Source organism: Mycteria americana, chromosome Z (genome assembly GCF_035582795.1).
Source record: "Mycteria americana isolate JAX WOST 10 ecotype Jacksonville Zoo and Gardens chromosome Z, USCA_MyAme_1.0, whole genome shotgun sequence".
NCBI classification, from domain to species: Eukaryota; Metazoa; Chordata; class Aves; order Ciconiiformes; family Ciconiidae; genus Mycteria; species Mycteria americana.
This window is the reverse complement of record NC_134396.1, coordinates 52,523,258-52,542,291: the sequence shown is the minus strand read 5'-3', so window position 1 is coordinate 52,542,291 and position 19,034 is coordinate 52,523,258. Positions and strand designations below refer to the sequence as shown.

General features: G+C 42.5%; 1 protein-coding gene across 4 annotated transcripts in view; it reads right to left on the bottom strand.

Moving 5' to 3' along the window:
• PAM (peptidylglycine alpha-amidating monooxygenase) overlaps positions 1-10,479 on the bottom strand; it is a 143,672-nt gene extending 133,193 nt beyond the window's left edge. For all 4 annotated transcript variants that reach the window (XM_075488692.1, XM_075488691.1, XM_075488688.1 and 1 more), the window contains exon 1: positions 10,347-10,479. The gene's annotated coding sequence lies outside the window, so the exon portion shown is untranslated. The remainder of the gene's footprint in view (positions 1-10,346) is intronic.
• Positions 10,480-19,034: the final 8,555 nt, after the last annotated feature.

Below are 19,034 nucleotides of genomic sequence, written 5' to 3'. Positions count from 1 at the left end.
GCACTAGCCCGCAGCGACATCTGTCGGCAGCCTGCGGGTGACAGCGATGCTCCAAGTCCCACCTGCGCGGCGTATTTTTGAGGACAACGGACACTCTGGTGGGAATTAAAAGGCAGGTTTTTAGGAGATGTCTGTGCTGGTCAACATCCGAGGATGCCTGGAAAGGGAGCCTTGGAAACGGGTGTGTGTGGGAAGACCCCCATGCCTTGATGACCCTTGCAGAGATTGCTTTATAACCACTGCTATGTACTACTGACCTCTTACAGAGAGAAACACAGATTATCCTCATCAGTAAGAGTTACCTTGTTTCATACAAACTATAATGTTAAAACATCTTTAGCATGAATAGACTTATTGAGGTCCATTCCACAAAAAAAGACCATAATAACTCACTGCCACTACTATCACACCTTGTGACTTACGGAAAATATGAAAGATAATTGTCTTTCCCGAGTAAATTATATGGGCAGTTTCATAGGGGAATTAGAAGCTATTTTCACATAAATCACTTTGTCAACTAACAATTTAAGCCCACTTTAGATTTTGAGATCACATCGTAAAGAAATGCATTTTCAGGCCTGCAAAGCTATTGTCAGCAAAAACAACCTCAAGCCATTGCTAGAGTTGAACCCCTACCATGTAGCAGCAGGTGGACTCAGAACCCCCAGATATGCTTTTTCCTTCTCCGTGAATCTCCAGAATCACCAGTTTGGAGAACTGTTACTTTAACTAAACAGACTTAGTCACCCAAGTACGTGTATTTTATTTTACACAGTCTCTCATATGTCCTCACAGAGAAACTGGTGAAAAAATATGGTCTAGAAAAACAGACGGTGAGGTGGACTGGCTGAACTGCCAGGCTCAAAGGGCTGTAGCAACCAGTAGCACAAAGTTCACCTGGAGGCCGGTCACCAGCAGTGTACCATAGGAGTCAATACTGGCTCCAGTGCTGCTCAACATCTTCATTAACGATCTGGCTGGTGGGGCAGAGTCCACCCTCAGCAAGTTTGCAGATGACACCAAACTGGTAGGAGTGACTGATATGCCAGAAGGTCATGCGGCCATTTAGAGGGACCTCAACAGGCTAGAGAAAGGGGCCAACACAAACCTCATGAAGTTCAACCAAGGGAAACGGGAAGTTCTGCATCTGGGAAGCGGCAACCCCATGCACTAGTACAGGCTGGAGGCCGACCAGCTGGAAAGTAGTTTTGCAGTAAAGGCCCTTGTGGACAAGGTGAACAGAAGCCAGCAATGTGTGCTCATGGCAAAGGCAGCCAGGAGCGTCCTGGGCTGCTTGAGGAATAGCATCACCAGCAGCTTGAGAGAGGTGATCCTTCACTTTCCAGCCAGTACTGGTGAGGCCACACCTGGAGTGCTGCGTCCAGTTCTGGGCAACCCACTACGAGAGAGACATGGACATACTGGCACAAGTCCAGAAAAGGACTACAAAGATGATTGAGGGACTAGAGCATCTGCCATATGAAGAGAGGTGGGACTATTTATAGCCTGAAGAGGAAGGCGGCTTGCTGGGGAGGGTATGGAACCGTATCAATACATATAAACATCAGGTTGATTGGCGTGGGGTGAAAGCAGAGAGTGCCAGACTTTTCTCAGCAGCGCCCACTGACAAGACAAGAAGCAATGGGCATAAATAGAATCACAAGAAATTCTGTCTGAAAAAAAGAAAGCACTTATTATGAGGGTGGTCAGACATGGGAAAAGGCTGCCCAGGGAAGCTGTGGAGTCTCCATCCATGGAGGTACTCAAAACATGACTGAACAGTCCTGGGCAACCTGATCTAGCTGACCCTGCTTAAGTAGGAGGATGGTGTTATACTACGTGATCTCCAGAGGCTCCTTCCCGTCTCAGCCATCCTGTGATTCTGTATTCATCTCACAGGGAGAAAGCCTGGTGAGACAGTCAAAGAAAAAAAAAAAAAAAGGATTAGTAAGCACATTTTTGTGGTCAAAAAGAAACAAAACTAGAAAGCACTGATTAATATTCTCATAACTGTCACATATAATAAAAGCTATAGTGTATAGGAATAGCTTTTATAGGAATAGCTAGGTACTCTAAAATTAGGTATCACAGAAAGTTCTTCTAAAAGGACTACTTAAATTAACATACTTAAAATTAATAACTTTGTGATCAAAATATATTAACCCTGTTTCAATACAAATGTCAGTAAGCAAGCAGAAAGCAAAAGCTATTTTAAGTCAGGATAAAAAAGGTGCATTAAAATCCACCAGAAATCCTGAATCTCTTCCATAGTGAGATTGGGATCCTTAGTACCATGCAATCCAGCTCCTTAACTTGAGTTCACAGCACAACATGCTTGCAAAAGGAATTAAAACCAACTGAATTTAACGAGTCTGAATATAAATAATCCATGGAAAAACAAAGAATACAGCACAGAAGTCTGCAACAGAGCACTGCTGATTTAAAACGAACACTAGCTTTCATAATTTTTTTTTCTCCTCTTTAAGTGGACTGCTCTAAGCATGTAAGGCTGACTTGATCTGTTTTCAAGTTCCTTTTCTCCACTCCTGAAAATATCCAGCTTTAGGGGCCACGAATGAGGTTCAAGGAGAAAAGAACTCTATTAAAGGAAGCTGACTTGTAAAGCAAAATAATCACTGGCACTCCAGAATCAAAAACAGTCCCAAACCAATAAGTACTGTTGTTCTGGACAAAACACTGGACTACAACGAACTTCAGTACCTGAACAGATGTAAAGGTTTATTTTCCCATAGAGCTGGCTCAACTGGGAAGGGGTACAGGGAGAAATCATAGATGACAGATGGGTATCTGCTTCTAAAAGAAAATGCTGTGGCTTCCTGGACAGATGTGGATGAAGAAGGTAAGTATAATTGTGTATCACTGATGCTGGATTATGAATGCATGTTAATGAACCTCACAGAACAAAGCATCCAACTATACTCAATAATTATTGATGTAATATTTTAAATACCTGTTAACAAAGACATGAGAAGTAACACATTTGCTGCAACATAGGTTAGATATATGACCCAGTCCAGTCTGTCTTTCCTGTCTCCTCCTCTCTTCTACTTCAATTCATGCTAGCCTAATCTTCTATCTTCCAGTCTTTCACTTCAGTTTTTTGGTCAATAGTTCATATAAGCCTTCGCCTATTCCAGTTTTGCAGTTCCTCACTTGATCCGAATCCTTGTCAGCCCATCCCCAGACTTCACAGGGTTTCTCCCTCTCCTAGTTGTACATCCCTGTTGGGTCATGGTCCCACCAGTATCTACAGATGCCACATTTCTCTGCACACTGGCTTGCTTCAGCAGACTTACGTTCATCTCAACTCTTCCTCTTCTCCTCAGTTCACCTACTTCTCCTCAAGTTCTCTTCTAATCTCAGTTTCTCGGTCTTCTATTCTCTTATAGCAAAGCAACACCTCAACCCTGACATGGAAGACTTCATCACCAATGTTTTTGTCATTTGTCATTATAAGCTACAGACCTCAGAAACTTATTGTGGGAAGTATCAGACAGCCTTTTTAAGTGTACAAGGCTGACCATGATCCTGTAGTTTAACGTATCTCAGAGCTACTTCTACATAACATCTACGTACCAGTACAAGAACCATTTTAGTTTCACTGAAGGTGCTTTTAATAAAACAGAATGAAAGAGAAGGGGAAATTGAACAGATTCTGAAGTAAAGAGTAATTAGAGACAGAGGCAAATGAAAAATGGAGTGGCAGAAGAAATGAAATATGAATTTACTTACACATCTTGGCAGATTATACCATCTTTCTTTGATGAAACAGAAGATCCTTCCCCCAGACCAAAGAAAATGCTGTAGAGCTGGGCAGGGCCGGGGAGAAGTTCGGTATATTTTCATCTATACTACAACATGGAAAATGAATAGTTTAACTCAAAGAAACTGGATTAGAAGATGTTAAAAAAAAAAAAAAGTCAGTATGAGAGTAGTTAAAGACAGACAACTGCAACTAGCATTGAAACAAAAGTGATAGAGTTTCATAAACTAAAAGTGTTTCACAAATATAGCCTTAGTATTTGCATAAAGGAAACTGGCACAAAATATAGGAGAGAACCTATAGAATCTGCTGAAACAGGGCTGAAGAGATACTACTCATTCACAGGAAGATCAGAGTGCCATAAAAAAAGAAATGGATAATTTTGAGAATCAAAACAACAAAAGTATCTGGTTTTCTAATTTCTGCTTTTATGTCAAACACTATGTCAAACACTATCAGGACATTCTGTTCTTAGGTATCAGATTATCAGCTGGAAAGAACAGATGTATCAGGGGATTACACTCTTACAGCTACTATGATGTTCTCAAAATAACAAACAGTAACAATAAAAAGCAATTTCAAGGGATATTTAGTAATTTCGACTTCTCTCCATTACAGATCTGCTTATACTAGTGTCACTGTCTTCCTGTGCAACATCAAGTACAGTCCCAGTCACCATGTACAACAAAGATGTGTTCAAACTGTAGGCAGTAGGATAAAGGGCTACTGGAATCATAGAATGTCTTGAGTTGGAAGGCATCCATAAGGATCATCAAGTCCAACTCCCTGCTCCTCACAGGACTACCTAAAGCTAAACCATATGACTAAGAGTGTCGTGCAGACGCTCCTTGAACTCTGACAGGCTTGGTGCCGTGACCACTTCCCTAGGGAGCCTGTTCCAGTGACCAACCACTCTCTCAGTGAAGAACCTTTTCCTAATGTCCAATCTGAACTTCCCCTGGCTCAGCTTCATTCCATTTCTTTGTGTCCTATCGCTGGTCACCAGAAAGAGGAGATCAGCACCTCCCCCTCCGCTGCCCTCCTTGAGGAAGGTGTAGACTGCAAGGAGGTCACCCCTCAGCCTTCTCCAAGCTGAACCCAACAAGCTCTTAATTTTCCCAGTACGTAATGAGACAAAGACAGCCTGGATTGTTCAGCCTAGCAACATAAAATCTAAAAGTAAACATGATTGCTCTCTATAAATAAACCAAAGTATATACGAATCACAGGGAAAGAACTAAGAAGCTACTGAATGATACTAAACAAGAACAAATGAGTATATGAAGGCCATGACTAATTTAGGCTGGAAATTAGACGGACATTTTTGAAACAAGCCAGAAAGGGTATGCTGTGGCTCATTATTTTTAAGATGAATAACTGTTTTATCATATGGACTGAAAGACATTATTTACAGGCCTGCAACAGAAAGCAAATGTACAGCTAATAAAAAACTCATTTGTATACTTGGGTGGAAGGGATAAAAGCAAAACAAATCTTCTATAATTTTGTAGTAGTCCTCTAGTGTTAATCTAGTCCTGTGCCTTAAAAAAAAAAAAAAGTTTCACAAATCTTAAATTCAATATAAACACTTCTTCATGTTTTTGTTCCCAAGTATGAAAAACCTGAGGTGTACACTAACACAGAAGGCTCTGAAGTAGGCTGTTGCAGTAGGCCACTTGCAACATCCAATGGGAGTGTGAGAAGCAAACTTTTTTTTTTTTAAGTTATTTAAGCCTTGATTAACCATACACACTAGGGACGATGACATAGATGATTTTAAAACAGACTATAAATTTTTGCAATACTCTTCTTTTGTAGAGATTTATATAGTAAATATTATATTAGTACACCAGGACCTTGAATGTACAACAGCACAGATCAAAACAGCAGAGCAGGAGTAAGAAGAATGGCACACCAGCTGCAAATAAAGAGATCAAGTGGAGTCATAAAATCCAAGAAAGAATATTGACAACAGAAAGGAACTGGCAGGCACTGGTAGACTATAAGACCATACCACATACATGGAACCACAAATATGCATTATGACTCAACATCACCCTCAGCATTCTTTGTTAAAAGGGAACATAAACGCAGCAAAGATCATGCAACATCATTACCAGTCAAGAATAACCCAAAAGACATGATGAAGACTTGATAGCTTGCTCCCCTTTGTCACCGCAAGTAATCCTGGCCAGACTGATGGGATACCCATCTGTCCTGATCTTCATAAATCTAGGACTGCAGAAGCGTGAGTATGAAAGGATGAAAGAAATCTATGAGATAACAAATACAAATTGCTGAAACTGGTTTTGTTCAAAATAAAAGTCATGCTTCCTTCTATCCAGTAATCCATTGTGAGCTGCTGCACTTTAAACTCTTTCACTTCATCTGGTTACACATCTTGTTTGGCTGTTGCAGAACTGTGGTATCTTAACACAGACCATTTGCCAAGTGACATCTGTTGCATAAAATGTAGGAAGTTCATCACTGCAGCAGAAGCAGACTAGGTTATCATTTATTGTCTTTTGGTTTCAGCAAAACACACTTTTTTTCTTTGCGTAAAACGGTGGATTCCTCTAATTGAGTATTTTGATTAACAATAATACATTGATGGGTGGAGGGAGAGTAGGAAAACCCTTTAAAAAGTATGGTAAGTGCTTACAGTGCATGGAGTGCTGTTACAACACAGCTCTTCCAACTGACTGCTAAGCATCTTCCTTAGATAGAGGTCAGGCAGCTTGTTTCTATTAGCTAAATCAGAAAAGCCTTCTTTCTTTTGGCATCTCTTCACATATAATCTGCATATATCCTTTTAGAGGCTACTTTTACATTTCATTCACATTCTCACTTCAAGATGAAAAAGAGAGTCTCTATGCAACTTGTGTTTCTCAAAAAACAGTAATTTTTTAAAAAAATCAAGATGTATACCTGAAGAACAGTAAGTTTCAAAAGCCAGCACTAACCATGAATTTTGCTTCCCATGTATACCTACACTACTTTTTTTTGTCAGTACTTGTTCTTTGCTCACACGGTCACAAGTTATATCTCATAATCTTACTTGATTTCACCTTATGCTTCCAGAAGTTTATCATAATCTTAACATACAAAGCGCTCCATATTCTCATTTCCACATACTTCTAATAGCAAATTTACAAAATTGCATTGAAATATTTGTTTTAAGACAAATTATAAAATAACCCATAAAAGTTAAGAGATATGGAATAAAAACATTTTTCAAGTAAAACTTTTAGATCTTTCTGTAGGAACATATTGAATCGTTATTTCAAAAATACTTTTAGTTTGATTCAACACCCCTGGGCAGTGTATAAATAACACCTTCTCTTCCTTACCTTGGCCAACTGGAAGAAACTGAATCTGAGTATAGGTAAGATTGACAAGACATTAGAAAAGAGTCCTCCACTTATGGCAGGGGGGAAGAAAAGGGGAGGCGCGGAAAAAAGAAAACAGCAATATCAAGCAGTGAGGAAAGCAAGCTACCATGTACTATCCTGTAAATATTAAATGTTTCAAAGTTTCATCTCCTTCCAAACTACAGACTTATGTAATCAGAGAATACTTAGTTGTGCCTTGGGAAAACACCCTGTATTTATTTGATTGATTCAAGTTCTGCAGCATGAAAAACCAGAACTTCAACTAGGCTCACTAGTTAGAGAATGTCCAATGTTTCTTTCTGTCACTTTAACATTAGACTGAACTATGATGCCTCAAGTAGAGATTTTTTAAAAAATTATTTTGAATACTTTGACTATACAAACTATCATTCTAGACCAGACTGGTAAACCATTCCAAGAACAATTTGCTCAGAGCAGCCAGCACCAGATATTGTTCTCAAGATACAAGAAGGCTAATATGGTATAACCTAGCACACGGAATGTGGCAGTATAACCTACTCCTTAAAGTGTTTAATCCTAATTGTTATAAATTGTTTTCAGGTATAAACCAGAAATAGTTTTTCTAGCTTGTTTGACTTGATTTGTGATACTTTTCAAATCTGTAGCTAATAGCTGTACTAATAGCTGTAATTTTGGATAGTACTATGGTATATGTAAGGATCTCAGGAGATATATTAATATCAAATATCACCAGTGAGGGTCAGATCCAATTAAGTGTTAAATGGAAAACTGGCAAGTTATAAAATGACTTTTAAATATAGTCTTCATTTCATTGTACATGCTACAATGTTGACATGAACAATGACATGTTCATGTTCATGTCATTGTTCTTGAGTATGCTACATGGATACTTCTGTCAATACATAAAATGAGGACTGCAGAACAAATCCCAACCTCTTGGCTCCCTTTGAGCCATGACTACACGTAAAATGGAAGCAATATGCTGAGAACAAGTTTGTCTTCAATACGTATGCATTTTACACCACAGTTCCTTAGGATTCGTATGTAAGGAAACAAGAACAAAACTCCTCTCAAACTGCACATTCTGTGGTAGCAGCCACGTGCAGGGAAATAACTCAGGTTATCTCACTTGACAAGCAAACAGATAAATGAAATGGTGGGTTTCCATTTTGGATCAGATGTCTCAGATTATTTTGAACCTGCTTGCACACATGCTTGTGCAGACCTCTGCCTCCATTTGTCAAAGGAAGGGCTGTGTGTTCTGCACCTGCTTTTGGCTAGTTGTTAGCTCTTACCTCCTAGATCTCCCACTTTCACCTGCACCAGTGATGGGATCACCATGTCAAAGAAACTAGCCAAGTACGTGAGGATTAAATTCAACCTGCTTTCCATTTTTCTGCAAGCACTAGCCGGCAAACATGCATCAATCTTCCAGTAAAGTTATTTTTAAAAACTATCTCCTGATTTCAGATCTACAGTACAAGACAGAAATATAAATAAGAGTCTAACATATAAGCCATCTAAAAAATTAAGTTTGGTTAAGATTTTGGGATTGAATTGTCATTTTCTGAAAGCTAGACTTATTACTGATGCTTTTAATGCTGGAACACTTGTAAAGACACAGAAGGAGTACCCCAAATCAAAAAGGAAACAAAAGGCCTTATTCCTATCAAGTGAAATATCATGAAGAGGCTTGAGATATTAAAACGCCTGTCTTCTTATAAGATGACATCCATTTCCATGCCAAACAAACACTAAGTCTTTAATAAGCTTAAAAATTCTAATTAATGCCAGTGATTTCTCTTTTTTATTGGAACCTGTAAGAACGCTCACCTGCAAGCCTCCAGTAGGCAATGTGAAAACAGTCTATAGTAAAACATACCAACTTGTCAACACCACACCTCTGTGTTGGTGGTCCACAAGACAGTCTGAGAACTGACAATGGTTTTACCGTTCCAGAAGGGCTTCGGATCCACCCATTCATACACCAATTCTCATAGCACAGCCACGCACTGGCAAGTGAATATTTACCTGGTATGTTCAAAACCACGTGCAAATCAAAATTGTGAGAGATTGACACATAAAACATACATCTTTCAAAATTAATGCAAAAGATCTAATATGGGAGTTTTTAAAAGAATTAACAGAATGAGCAGTGGAGGTTTAAAAAAAAAAAAAAATGAACAAAAAAGCCACTCCCAGGGACTAATAGGAACCATACCACCACAGCTCAAAACAGCTGGAAGTGAAGACTAACAAAATGTCAACACTTGACTGCTTTCCATGGCTAGACATATAGAGGTGACGAAATGACAGCCTCAACAGAACAGCGCCCAAAGTCCGAAGGGGCTCTGGCTCTCCCGCGTTCAGCCATCTTCCCCATCACCGCAGCAGGCGGCCGGGATTCCGCCCAGGCGCACCGCCCCCGAGCCGCCGCTGTCCCTTTAAGGCGGACCCCATGACAAGCGGGGAGGAACCGGCCCCCGGGACGGCCGCCCCGCTCCCCCCCGCCCGGCCCGCAGCTGGCCGCGCTTCCCCTCCTCCGCGCCGCCAGTGCACAGACTGACAGTGCCGAGCGCCGCAGGAAACTTTGGCGGGAGGGGACCGCGCCGTGCCCCAGCCGCCCCCCCGGGAAAGCTCCCTCCCGTCTCCCTTACACGGGACACAAAGCGCCGGCAGGCGGAGGAGGGGCTCCGAGAGAGACCTCGACGCGCCCACCCCGTCAGACAGCGGCAGAGCTCTGCCGCCCCCGGGGCGGGCAGCACGGGGCTCCCCGCGCCCCTCCGCGCCGCAACCCGCCAGGGGAGAGCGGGACCCGGCAGCCAGACAGCCGCGGCCCCCGGCGGCCTTCCAGGGGCCCCAGGCAGTTTCCTCCGCGCCGCCGGCCGGCAGCTGTCCCTCAGGCACCCGCGGGGAGGCGCCGCGTCTCGGGCAGCGCGGCCCGCCCGGCGGAAAGCGTCGCCGCGGCACGTGTGCCTGGGAAGGGGCAGCGCGGCCGCGGGAGGCGAGCGTCCAGCTGCCGACCGGGGCACGGGGCCCCTCCACCCGGAGAAGGGACCGAGACCGGCCCCCGCCGTGGGGCTGGGGCAAATCACCATAACTCCAACTCCCTCCTCCTCCTCCTCCTCCTCCTTCTTCTTCTTCTCCTCCCCCCGCGCCCGGGCTAACGCGAAGCACGTGAAACTCACAGGAGAAAGCCAAGACGCGCCGCCGACTCCGGCCGAGCTGCTCCAGCGATGCTGGCAGCGGCAACGACACCAGGGTCTGCCGCGCGCCGTCGCCGCGACTCCCCTTCCTGCCGCCGCGCCGGCCCCGCCCCCCCGCGGGACGGCCCGCCCCCGACGCCCCGCCTCCCGGCCGCGGCCCCGCCCCGCCCCGCCCGGCGTGGGGGACGAGGCGCTTCTCACGTCTGCCTGCGTATTTCTCCCGGGTGGGGGGGGCGGTGGCCGTCCCCGCGGCGGCTCGGGTCGGGACGGGACAGGACAGGCCGGGCCGGGGCGAAGCGAAGCGAGGTCGCCGAGCGGCCGGGGGACGCAGGGAAGAGTCTCGGGGTCAGCCTGGCGGGGTCCGGGCGGTGCGACCCCAGGGGGGAGGGAACAAACCGACCTGTCCCCTCGCGGTGCGGGCGGGCTCGTCAGTCTGCCTGCCCTCCGAGCGGCGCCGACCCCACCTGGCCGCCGGTCCTGGCTCAGACGCGCCGGGGAGAGTCGCGGCTCCTCCCAGAAAGCCAGTGTCTTCCCCACGAGTGGGCCGGTGGGGCTGAGCGGTGATCCCCTCTGTGGGCCGGGGCACCCCGGTGCGTTCAGGAGGCCGTGGGCAGCGCCCAGTCAGCTGGCTGCGGTCGCTCTGGCCGCGCCTTGGGGGCAGGAGCCGGTGGGTCCACGTGCTGTGAGTGCCGAGGGGGAGAAGTCCCTCCGGGCCGCGAGCGAAGAGGCTGCGGTCGCGGGGTCGCAAGCTGTGGCAAGCGAAGTGAGGGAAACGCTCTGCAAAACCTTCTCTCTCAGGGGGTTTTAAAGACGAACAGCGAGGCCCCGGGACGCGGGGGTCTGTACACCCTTTGCCTTTGTGAATAGTAATAGAGCCCGACGGGCACTTGCAGCTCAAACGAGGACAAACACAGGGTTTTGCTAGGATGGGAAACTTTGCCCCGTCTAGGGCCGAGGGTCGGTGGTTGAGCTGTGACAGCTCCCGGGTAACACCTGGGAGTTACTGACTCAAGATAATGGGGAGCCAGGGTAAGGCAACCTCCGAGGGCTGTGTGCTGAGAACAGCACAGCCAGTTACTCATCATGAAGAATGCCAAGTCCGACGTGCTGATTGTTGTTGGAAGCTTGTTGAACTCCAGTGCACTTGAATAAGACGATGATTTCAGTGGAATTCATAGCATACAATAGCAAGCTGAAGCTTGGGCATGTCTTACAATGAGATGCATCTTACCACACATACCCACTGCATGTGAACATTGCTTAGCATCTCTGGCTGAACAGGTTTATGTAGGAGACCTTTGAGAGATCCATCTGCATAGGTCAGCTGGAAGAATTAGGATGCAAATCTGTACTATATTCCAGGAGCATTGTAATGAAGCATTTGTTTGTTAAGCGGGACTGACGTAATGCTGCTTTAAAATATAAATACATATTTGTATTCTGCCACCTTCAGGTTAAAGTAATACCTTGTTTTATAAGTAGATCTACTGACTTTGTGAAAACAAATTTGGGTAGTTGGGCCTGTGATGGATGTTTCAGTATTTCTACAAAGGCTAGGTGTATTATGATAAAGGATTTTCCTTATTCATATAAAATGCAAGATACACAGACTGCGTGAATTAATTCTTTGAAAGCCTATTCACATTTCCCAAATTAAAGCACATCAGTGGATTTTTGGTTTGGTTTTAAATGCCTGGTCCTTTTTCTTCAGAAGGTGAAAATTTGCCTTTGTGGGGGTATAGGACATAGCAAGCAATTAGTGATTAATGTGTCCCAAAGATGTTTTCATTCTTTGATGACAGGAAATATTAAGCTCTTCAAACAGAAATGATGACTTACTGGCTCCAGCTGATTTGCAGAGTGACGCCAGCATTTCTTTGTAGAGCTCTTTGTCGTACCAAGTGCTCATGTAAGTTTGTGCCAGACTTCCTTTATGTTATTGATCTGGCTCATGAAACTGAACACTGTAGTTGCAAAGGCCTGGTCTAAGGATTTCAGACCTTACCCTGAACGAAGTGATTCAGTGGTGCTTTTGTGAAATGACAAGCTGATATACACATCTGTTGCCTGGGCAGGAGCCTTGCCCCCACCTTTCATTCTGTCTGGGATGGTGTGGCATACAGAAGGGTGCAGCTTCACAGCCTCTCACTCGCAGGGGGCTACATCCTCTTCTAGCAATGTTTCCCATGCTAGCTGCTCTTATGCAAATTTTTAAATTGGTGTAGATTAATTTATATTCTCAATGCAATCTTTGTAAAGGAAAGTATGGGCAAGAATTTGAAGTAGGAGCTCAAAACAGTCCTTAGCATGTGAATGTTCCCTGAAGTAGAAGGTCCTATTTTATGAGAATATTAGGGCCCTACAAAGCCAATCCTTTTTGTAAGTGCAGAACATCTGACTTACAGGTATAAAAGGAATCAAAGTATTTGAAAAAAGAAAAATTGAAGAATTATAATATCAACTGTTTGAAAAGTAATTGGGAAATAGAGCAAACTTGAGGCCTACTAAAAGGATATTCTTTGAAGTTTCATTTCTGATTTTTACAAGTTTTTTTCTTCAAAATTAGAAAAAAAGATATTAAAATCTCAGCTTTTGGTGAATACCTTTGTATTGAAGTCAGTAATTTGAGTAGAATCTGCCAGCTCTTTTATTTTTCGTTATGGTAAACATAAGGCAATCTACCTTAGACTTCACATTTAATGGCTCTCTAAATAATACTACTGTATTTACCTCCATTTGTTCACATTGCTTTAATTACTTTGAGTGTTGTTTGAATGCTTTTTGACTTTAATATCATTTATATTACCCACCTGGTGATCTCTGTGCCAAGTGATTTCATATTGCTTCACAAAGCTAATTAAAATGAAAAAATTAAAATGTGGTGTTTAACTTTTGCCTCCTCCTCTTCTGAAATCTGAGACTAGACTTATAGTGCCCTTTTCTTTGAATATGAGATTTCCTAGCATAGAAAAATAAAACGACTTTTAAACTTTATTTTGTGACTTACGCTGTAGCCTTCTAGTGTGAAGTGCAGAAAATAAACAAACCACATACTAGATCCTGTAAAGTATTAAGCTTCCTATAAGACTGACTTGAAAAAGTACTTCTCATCTTGCATGATTGGGTATCTACTTTTACTTTAATGACTTTCTGATTAAAACCAAAGTATTCTGAATGTTCTTTTTTCATAAAAGATCACTTATTATGTTTTTGTGGGAAATAAAATGGTGTGGGGTTTCCTTAGCTCGCAAATCCTTTCTTTAAATCTACAAGCTTCTGCATTAGGTCCCAATTCAGCAAGGACATTAACCATCTGGAAGTTAGGTACATGCTAAAGCAACTACATTTCGACCTTTGATGTGAAAGTTATATCAAAAGATTTATTTGGTCTGTGGTTACAATCTCATGATAATGTAATTGGGCTTCCTTATATGTAGGAATAAACTTAATTTAATGTCCTGAGCTCTTGCATTGTGGCAAACATATCTTGAAGATTTTCATTATCCATGTCTGAGCCATGCAGGCAATCGCCACCTGCCTATATAGATATGTGAGAAAGTATTGTTTAAATGTGTCCAAAAAGCTTTTGAGTCATGCAGTCCCCTTGCTTATACTTCCATACACAATAATATTGTTACTGGCAAACAGCTATAATAAATACTAAATCATAAAGGTCATTGGCATATATCTTGATGAATTATTTTAGATAGATAGATACATAGATAGATTGATTGATTTCAGGCTTTGAGCTCTTTGCTTTGAGCACCATTTACTTTATTTTTGCCACAGATACTTATTTCCTTTTTTCTTCTTTTTTAGGCAAAATAAAATGCCACCCTTCCCTTTATTCTCTAGCACGTATAAAAGCACAGACTGCATCAGACACTGGAAAGCTGCGTGGAGATTTTACTTTGCAAATGGAGCAGCATGCTGGCAGCATAAAGGGTAAAAGTCTTTGAAGAGCTCTTTTGAGGGTAGAAATCAACCCATGATCTCCTTCAGGCTGCAATCTTATTCATCATTATTTCCAAGACTTTTTTCCAAATACTCACCAAGATAAATTCCAATTTAAAAAAGAATCCCAGTGAGCTAGAGCTATGTTATATAGATATGTAACACAGCTATAGTTAATGCACTTTTAATACCTCAATATAATGCAAAACCACCTTTACATTGGAGGCTTAATTTTACCCAGACAAATAGAAATATGCCACAAATCTAGTTACCTCAGCTAGCACCCTTAGCAAAACTTTAACTCCTGTGTGCAATAAATGGTCTCTGCAGACTGCAGATGAGGTAAGCTTTTTGGGGTACTGTTGCTTATATAATGCCTTTCCTATGCACAGATTTTCATCTCTAGCTCTGCCAGGCCAATACTTAAAGAATAAAACAATAAATCGTATAAATATTTTGAAGACAAATTATTCATAACACTGTATTACCTAGAGTGATGCCATATTTTACATTCCATTGAGAATGGTTTCTAATAAGACTAGCTTCAGAACAGAAAATATTTATTGTTGTATCTGTCTATCTATTTGTGTGTTGCTATCCTACATATACACTAGCCTTTGGATCTTAAAACGTAAGAGAAATCTGACATGGCTGAATATATGTACAAGTGATTACTGGTGCCCCAGTGCAGGTAATTCAGTTAGTGGTCATTTATCTGAATGTGCCAACTCAAATAACCGTCCTTGGAAAATTATCTAAATTTCTCCTGAGGCTTTTCGTGTGTCTTTAAATAACCTTACTCTTGCCTCTTTGCCTCTGGGATCTCTACATAAGTCTCACTGAAAGTTTTTTTTCATGTGCTTACCATTTTTTCTTTGTTTTGAGGAAAAGATTGTCTATGGTAATAATGAAAGGACACCTGCAAAAAATGTTAAGTAGATTTGAGCTAGACCTTAGACTCCATCTTCAAATTGTCTCCTAAGAATTTGGTGTAGGAAAACTGGTTTGACATTCATTGTTTGTACTCGATGGCATTAAACAGTGACTGGTGGTAGATCCCAACTCACCACTAAATTCTGCCATATTTACTAGAGACCTGATGACTAAGCTGCAGATATGGTCTCTAGTGAGATACATCACTCTAAAAGGTTAATTTTTCCTAGTAAAAGAATACTTGTTTACAGAAAGAGAAGTAACAGTAAACTTTAAAATGCTTTGAGAAGGTCTAGCAGTAGTCCTTTCTTTCTCTCAGAAAGTAGTCCTTTCTGCTTGTTGGAGGGTTGTGCTGCTGCTACATTGTAAGTATTTAAGAAGTACTTCCATTATTCAGTTTCATGATAAAACTACAAAATAGTCCCAGATTTCAGAAAACTAACCACAGGCACACTCAAAAGAAGGGAGGTCAGGTGTTTTTTTGTTATGAAAGCTTGAAAGAAGAACAGCTGTAGACAGAGGAAATAAAAGAAGATAAAGGGAGAAGGTAGTGATGCGAAATTGTCCTTTGCATATACATCCCTAATTGACTATACATATAAATTATTGTTTGCCTAGAACAAGACAAAATCTGCCAGCAAAGTCTACTGAATAAACAACAATTGTTTAACTAACTTTTAGAGGCCATTTATTCTATGCTAACATTGGTTTTTAAAGGTCGCTGCGGCCAGGAACATGTGAACAGAGAGGCAATTCTTGAAGCCAGAGCAAATCATGCTGTGGCAGCTGTGTATAAATAAGCAGATTTATGTTTTAAAGTGTGGGAAACAAACATTGAAAAATAAGTAATTGAAAAAGTGGCAACATTTAGCCATGATTTATCTAGGGGTAAATTTGCCAGTGTTGTGCCAGGCTTAAAGCACCTTTTATGGGTTGAGTCATGCATCCACACCTTTTTAAAATCCAGATAGCTGGATTTATCATGGGCTAACTCGTGGTGGGTTCCTTACAAACTAATTATTACACACAGGCAATGCAAAATATCACAAAATTTAATATTCTGGACAAGTATGTAGCCTCAGAATGAACATGGGGAGAGATTAATTCAGCCACATAACATGACCAAGTGTGTATGTGCCACAACAAGCAGTGGGATGTGGGACAGATGCCAGTTCTAGCTTTGCTTCACTCAGTAAAATCAATCATCTGTTCAAAATTAATGAAAAAGAATGAGGGTAAGAAAGACAGTGAAAGAAATGAAATGGTTCTATTTAATATTTACTTAGTACTTTAGGTTTATTACTGAGTATTTAAATACTAACTAACTGAGCAGTGTAAAGAAGATAGGGCATTTTTTCCCTGTTTCTACCATGTTCCACAGAATCTGGTAAACTCTTCATTTCTCTAAGACTAAAAATATCCAGTTGTGGATATAGAACTAATTAGATAATCTGCCAAACTCACCATAGTATTGCACCTTTATTGAGCTGTCAGTCAATAAGACCTTGAATTTTAGGAGAGAAAACTTTCAGTTATTCAAGGAATTAGTGGATGGGACCCATTGGGAAATTGCTGTCAGGGATAAAGGAACAGAACATAGCTGGCAGCTGATGCTTTTCTTAGAGCACAAGAGTTTTCGATTCCCATGTGTAAGAAATCAGGTAGCGAAGGCAGGAGACCAGCATGGCTGAGTGAGGACCTCCTGGTCAAAGTAAAGTGTAAGAAGGAAATGCACTGGCAGTGGAACCAGGGACATGTATCCTGGGAAGAATATAGGGACATGGATGTCTACGGGTGGGATCAGGAAAGCTATTTGGCAAGGAGTGTGAAGGACAACAAGAAGGGCTTCTACAGGTACCTTGGTCAGAAAGGAAGATTAACGAAAATGTACCCCCCCAAAAAATAAGACAGGACAAGTAACAACTGACATGGAGAAGGCTGAGGTACTAAATTTTTTTTGCCTCATTTTTTACTGGCAATCATTCTTCCTACATCTCTTAAGTCCCTGAAGCTCAAGGCAGGGACTGGGTGAACAAAGTCTCTCCCATCTTAAGGAATGATCAGGTTCAAGACCGCTTGAGGAACCTGAACATATACAAGTCTATGAGACTCGACAAAATGCATCCCAGGGTCCTGAGGAAATTGGCAGACACAGTTGCTAAGCCACCATCCATCATATTTGAAAAGTCATGGCAGCCAGGTGAAGTCCCCAATGACTAGAGAAAAGGGCATATCACACCCATTTTTAAAAAGGGTAAAAAGGAGAACCCTGGGAACTATTGACCAGTCAGCTTCACCTCAGTGCCCAGTAAGATAAGGAACAGATCCTCCTGGAAGTTATGTTGAAGCATATGGAAGACAGGGAGGTGATTAGAGACAGTCAGCATGGCTTCACCAAGGACAAATCATGCCAGACCAATCCAGCGGCCTTCTACAATGGAGTGACTGCATCAGTGGATGGACAAGGGAAGAGCTACTGATATATCTACCTGGACTTCTCTAAGGCCTTAGATATGGTCCCCCACAACGTTCTTACCTCTAAATTGGAGAGATACAGATTTGATGGATGGACTGTTAGATGGATAAGGAATTGGCTAGATGGCCGCATTCAAAGACTTACAGTCAACGGCTCAATGTTGAAGTGGAAACCAGTAGTGAGTGGTGTCCCTCTCAAGGGTCCGTACTGGGACCAGTACTGTTTAATATCTTCATCAACAACATAGACATGGCGATTGAATGCACCCTCAGCAAGTTTGCAGCTGACACTAAGCTGAGTGGTGCAGTTGACATGCCTGAGGGATAGGATACCATCCAGAGAGACCTTGACAGGCTTGAAGAGTGGGCCTCTGTGAACCTCATGAAATTCAACAAGGCCAAGTGCAGCTGGGTGCTGCAGCTGGGTCAGGGCAATCCCCAATATCAATACAAACTGGGGGCTGAACGGATTGATAGCAGCCCTGCAGAGAAGGGAACCTGGGGATACTGGTGGATGAGAAATTGGGTATGAGCTGGCAATGTGTTTTTGCAGGCCAGAAAGCCAATCATATCCTGGTCCGCATAAAAAGAAGTGTGGCCAGCAGGGTGAGGGAGGTGATCCTTCCCCTCTACTTGATTCTCCTGAGACTCTACCTGGAGTACTGAGCCCAGCTCTGAGGTTCCCAGTATAAGACAGACCTGTGGTAGTGGGTCCAGAGGAGGGCCACGAAAAATGGTCAGAGGGCCGGAACACCTCTCCTATGAGGAAAGAGAGTTGGGGTTGTTCAGCCTGGAGGAGAGAAGGCTCCAGGGGGACCTTATTGCAGCTTTTCAATATATAAAGGGAGCTTATAAGAAAGACAGAGAGAGACTTCTTACCAAGGCCTGTAGTGACAGGACAAGGGGCAACTGTTTTAAACTGAGAGAGAGCTGATTTGGATCAGTTATAAGGAAGAAATTTTTTACGATGAGTGTGGTGAGACACTGGAACAGGTTGCCCAGAGAAGTTGTGGATGCCCCATCATTGGAAGTGTTCAAGGTCAAGTTGGAAGGGTCTTTGAGTAACCTGATCTAGTGAAAGATGTCCCTGCCCATGGCGGAGGGGTTGAACTAGATGGTCTTTGAAGGTCCCTTCCAACCCAAACCATTCTGTGATTCTATGACTCCATGATTCTATGATTCGATTGTTGTAAGACTAGGTTAACTTACTTTCCTTATTCCTCATTAACCCAGAATTTATTTGTCCCTTAGAGAGCAAAAGAGTCACTAGGAATCATGTCAGAAAGCAGAAGTCTCAAACGATACCCC